Source organism: Punica granatum, chromosome 1 (genome assembly GCF_007655135.1).
Source record: "Punica granatum isolate Tunisia-2019 chromosome 1, ASM765513v2, whole genome shotgun sequence".
NCBI lineage: Eukaryota > Viridiplantae > Streptophyta > Magnoliopsida > Myrtales > Lythraceae > Punica > Punica granatum.
In genome coordinates, this window is record NC_045127.1 from 35,931,380 (window position 1) to 35,937,226 (window position 5,847).

A 5,847-nucleotide genomic window follows, 5' to 3' on the forward strand; every position below is an offset into this window, starting at 1 on the left:
GAGGGCGAGATTCGGCGTCGATTTTTGTGAGAGATCCCGAGCGTGAGCTGGGATCCGAGAGTCGGGGGTCCGGGAGAGCGAGTTAGAGAGGGATCGGGGCCGTGAGGGAGAGATAGCGGTCGAGGGAACGTGCCGGGGAAACGAACGGTGGCGTGTCGAGCGAGCGTGTCAGTGGTGGCAGGCAGTCGCGGTGGGTGGGCAACCGCGGTGTGTCGGAGGTGGCAGAGGGACGTCAGTGGAAGAAGAGGAGAAGAAGAGGGGGGAGAAAAGAAGAGAATGAAAGAACAGCAGGGCGGAAAGGAAGAGGAAGAAAAGAAGAGGGGGCGAAGTGGAAAGAAATAAAGAGCAGGGACGAAAATGACAGGGTCAGAAAGTTCTGACCCGCGTCAGAAAATTCTGACACTGATCTGGCCGGTCTGACGCGATCTGACTGATCTGAAGCGATTTGACCGGTCTAACGCGATCTGACCGGTTTGACCCTTGGAGATAGAGTTTTTTTAAAAAAAATAAATAAAAAATGCTATCCTTTTGTTAGGGTGGACCAAAATGGGGTGCTGACAAGTATTATGACGTAACAATATTTAATGAGGACTTTATTAAATATTACTCCCACTATTTTTATCAAATCAATGACCCTCACCATTGATTCGGAGAATCTCATTCTCATAGCGGTCCAAGATCCATATTTCACAAAGTTCTGAGTCAGCGAGGTCTGAGACTCCCAGAACTAGCTATTTAGGTAGGGAACCTTCTTTCCCAATTGCATCACATGCAACTCTTGGTTAGTTGGGTGAATAACACCTTATTCCAATATACCTTGTAGATTGATGCCCAACTCCTTGCCTCTGAACTCCTAATCCTATTAGGCTTGCTCAGTTAAGTCCGACCTATCGGTAAACACCACGCCTTACCAGGATAGATGATGGCACCCTGCGAGGGCTAGGACTGCACACTCATCGATCTTGGTCTTGACGAGCGTTACATGATGGAAGGCTATGGACTTAATATTGTTGAGGGATTTTAATAATATTTAAATCGATCTCACCATTTACTATTATGTAACCATTACATAATAGTTTCTATGTATAATAATTATACCACTAACAGTCATGAAAGTAAAACCATTATACTAACACAACTATAGCCTAGTTGAGGTCTAACAGTCATTCTAGCACCAAGCACACATGTAACATGTATAAAATCCTATTTCATGCTTCTATCTACTCAGATTCAAACTAGCTAGGCTCTGATACCAATTGCTAGTTTCACGGGGCCTACGGAAGTGTAATAGGAATAGAAATTCAAAATTTCCTACCCCGTGAAACTAGATTCCAAGACCTACTAGTAGAATGAGAATAGATAAAGTGTACCTGGAATCTTTTAAACCGTCGACCGAGCGTCCCACGCTTGACACCTCTACCGGTATCCACACCGACTTCGTCGACGAGTCTTCGAGATCAGCGATACTAGCGGCCAACGCTCGAAGGAAACACCGATGCGACTCCGATCTTTATTAGATTAATTAACCTCTTTGAATCAAACAATTCGATCCGAACGTTCATACACATATATGGATACACACATGCGTTACAGGGACTTACAAATGCATCGTATGCATTTTTCAAACATTCAATCATTACGAATTCTCCATTGCATATATATATATATATACACACAAGCAATGGAGTTGACCATTTGCATGGTCATGCCCCGTGGCCATCAAATGGCCTTGCATGTGGCAACGCTTCCATGCATGCGTGCCATTATATGGCCGTCCATGCAAGAGCCAAATGGCTTTATTTCATGCCACCGTTTGTCTCTATTTCGTGTATAAATCGGGTCCAATTAAATCTAATAAATTGGGTCTAATTAATCAGTAAATTTAATCTCATTAAATATCCGATTAATTAATCACACCGTAACTCGTCTAATCTCTATTAGACGGATTTAGTGTTTCAAAACCATCTCGTCGATTTGGTCGTAGTGTGTGACCCTGTAGGTTCCCGATTATATTGACCGTAATATCGAAATCTCTATTTCAATATTACAAACAGTGAGCGGCATCTAGCAATGCATCGCTGCTACTTAAGTAATCGGAAAGTCAATTTCTCGACGAACCTTGTGACCTATGTTACCGTGCAGTATAATCCCTTTGTCCTCTATATCTCTATTGAGCCCAAGGCATGGTCGCTGTCATCCTTGTATGGCTCAATCTCTCTTTCTTGGTTTACCGGGTAAGTCTATCAGAACAAATGAGCTCGATATCCCTATATCGACTCATTTGGGTATGCATACACTTATAGACTCTACCCACCAAGCGGCCGTGAGATATCACTCCCATTACGTAAGAGGGACAAATCCTATCTTGGTCACTCACATTCCTCTCCATGCTTTGTGGTAGACCCAATAATTGTCTTTATAACCAGCCTGTTACGGTGGCGTTTAATAGTATCAAAGTATACAACATTGCATGTAGGAAACTATAGTGACCCCAAGTCAAAGGACCACTGCACCATAGTCACTATGAGATCTGCTAATGACAGTCACATAACGACCCATGTAGCAGTCTCATGACGGGTCAGTCCAGTACACATTACTCCTAATGTATACCTGCTGTGTGACTTGATGTCTCCACATCCATGACCTGTGAGACTTGGTCATCAATCTACACCCACACTAGTCTAACCGCATTATCGTTGTCCTAATTAACGATAATACTTTGACTAAGGATATTTAGGAATAGTGTTCAGTCATTATAGGATCTCACAATCAAGTCACACTTGATGCATGTTGAACCTACTATTCCAAGGACGTTATTGTGTAAAATTAATATTCAGCGCAATCCACACAATAACAGAAAATGCATCATATTATAATGAAATATATGTCATATTACAGAATTGATGACAGATTGCCTCTAGGACATACACCAATTCCCAACAATCTCGTTTTCCATGTTGATACCGTTTTATCAACTCCTTTTAAATTTCGTGTTGCGTGTCTCGTTATCATGGCAACATCGGCATAATGCATGTTTGCTTGATAATATGCTTTGGTATGAAGCAAGCGGGAAAACGGTTGGAATTGGGACTGGAAGACCCTTCTGGACCTAAAAAGGGTCATGGGACCTCCCGGCCATACCCCTCTTGGGGTAGTCGAGAGCCTCATGGCCCATTTCAGGTCATGTGGTGGCCTCATGGCCCTTATGAAATTTTCATTTCCCGTACCAACGATAATCAAACGATTAGAACACCCCTTAGACGCATAAATACAAATCATGTATGGATTCGGGTCACTAGAACTATCGTGAGCCCACAAGGGCCCAAGGGATCACGATCGGGGTTAGGATTCCTTTCGGGTGGTCAATCCATGATCGATCCGACAACCTGCAACCCACACATTCAAAAGCATTCGGTAAATCACTCGATTTAATCATCCACACATGCATAGAAACTGGGACGAGTCACTCGATTAATTAATTCATTTGGCCTTTTAATAAATTGCATGAATCGGCTACTAATTTGCAATCAAGTCGATAATCACAAATCGAAATTTGTGCCCTTTTCAAAACACTCACAATTTAACAAAACACCGATACATGTGATACACGTAGCATGGATATCTAGATAGGGCTCGCGTATCTTGACTCAAGTCTGTGCCCGATTTGAGATGGCTTGAGTCATAATGTAGGAGTTTTTTCTAGACCACTTCCAGGCAGAAGGACTAGTCTCTCGACCCTGTTGAGGTCCACATAACCCTGATTGGTCCAAGTGATCGGTCGACATCGACTACTGACTTTCAACGGTCCGTGTCACTACGTCTCATTTCATTATCACACACATTTTTTAATTTAAAGGCATAATTATCTGTTTATGGTTTATCGACAACCTTAGAATTAGAATGGTTGAAACATTCTGAGTTATGGGTAAAGACAGGCAGTCTGTGCATGCGCGGTTTTAATCTACATAGCCTCTCGTTACCCGATTAAAGTGTTTCTGTCATTCTAGCATAGTTTCAGGCACTTAGGAGAGTGGATTTAAGGTGCGAGTGGGATAGCTCGTGAAACTTTGTTTGCTCCTTCAATGATGAAAGTAGAGATCTCAGCACCTTCGTAGTGTCTCGCGCCACACCTCCTAAGTCTGTGCATTAGATTGGGTCAAAACACGAAAAGCGATTAATTTTGAACTCGACATAAACAAACAAGGGAAAACGGGTAGAGCATAATCTTAGGTCTTAGGATCCTAGCGAAATATACTTTTGTCATAATCTATTAAACTTTCAGTGTCACAAAACAAAACAATCTAAAACAAATATGTGCGCACTCGAATTTCATCTCATCAGGGCACGCATTGCGCGCGCCCATGCAACGGCTTGGGAGTGTCCACATTCCTGGGGACGCGCGTGAGAAGAAGTTGCCACCTACCATTTTTACGACCCGGAGGTCGAGGGCCGGTAAGTTGCCTGGGTCTAGGGGTATGGGATACACCTAGTATGCTAAGGCATTGGTCTATACGGAACCGGAAATTCCGAATTTGGGGGTTCTATTACATGCGGGCCTATATCCCGTACGCCCTTTCGGTACTCTAGCTTGCTAGGTTTGCCATTTTATTTATTTACCGCGTGATTTGGGGTTGCACTTGACTCGCTCATTTTGACGTCGTAAATTCGGTGAAATGATCGCTTCGGGCCAAAGCCCCGAAAGAAGAGTAGGCTTGCATCTCGAGGAATCGGTTCACTATCTTCGCGTTACAGTTCTTCGAACCGTGGTGGTCGATTCCTTGCGCGAACCGAGACCGCGAGTGTTCCGGCTTACTCATCTCTAGGCAGTAATAGACCGACTCGACCAGTTCGACACTCGGACCTCTTGCTCGCCGATCAGGGATCCTTACAAATGAGTAAATAAGTGTACGAATGACATCCTCGCAATGTGCTCTCGAATAATTACAAAAATACAACCGAATAAAGTAAATGGATCACGATCGGTTTGCATTGGGCCAATATTCCGCTTCGGCTCACCACGAGATTTTGAATGATCGATAAGTAAAATAAGGCAGCACGGGCTTAAGGAGCCGAGGGTCGGGTCCGATCGGACAGACGGACAATAAAATAGTCGATTGACTCTCAAGATGGCCGTGAGAATGGTTGAGCTCCCAGGCGATTGTCAAGCTATGATTCACGCACCCAATCCAAGTCGTCTTCCGCTTAGACACTACTCGGAGTAAAGCGATGACTCGAGGCTAGACCCCATTCTACAGTCGGGTTGCACGCGCTCGGTGTACATGGGGGGCATTGGACCCCGTGATTGATGATTTGGGGCGTTGGACCTCGTGCAATATGTAACCTATGGGTTTGGACTCGAGCCGCAACAAATCAACAAATAAAAGCGGAAAACAGAAGAAAACTGATATAAACAGATAAAAATAGACAAGTGCAAACAAGTTGTGTATTAGACAGAATTTACGTGACTTAATCAGTTATTAACCGGGGAATGTTCTAACAGAGGAATGTGCTAGAATGCAGTTCTAAGTCGACTATGTGAGTGGGTTTGTTTTAAGGCTTTGTTCTGTAGATGACAATGTGGTTTCACTGAATATGCCAAACTCATATTTTGACTCTAGATTTGGAACCTAGAGTTCCACCTAGCCATTATCTAACGTTTATATAAGCTGAGTGAATATTTAGTCCGGTTTTATATATTTTGTGACAGAGGTAACAGCACTAACTACCAAATCTACGGTAAGATGACAAAAATACCGAAAGTGGATGAAACGGGCCATGCGAATAAGACTCTCACTCGAATGGGCTGCCCTTTTCTAACCAGAAATCAAGGTGTTTCGATCTTCTTAA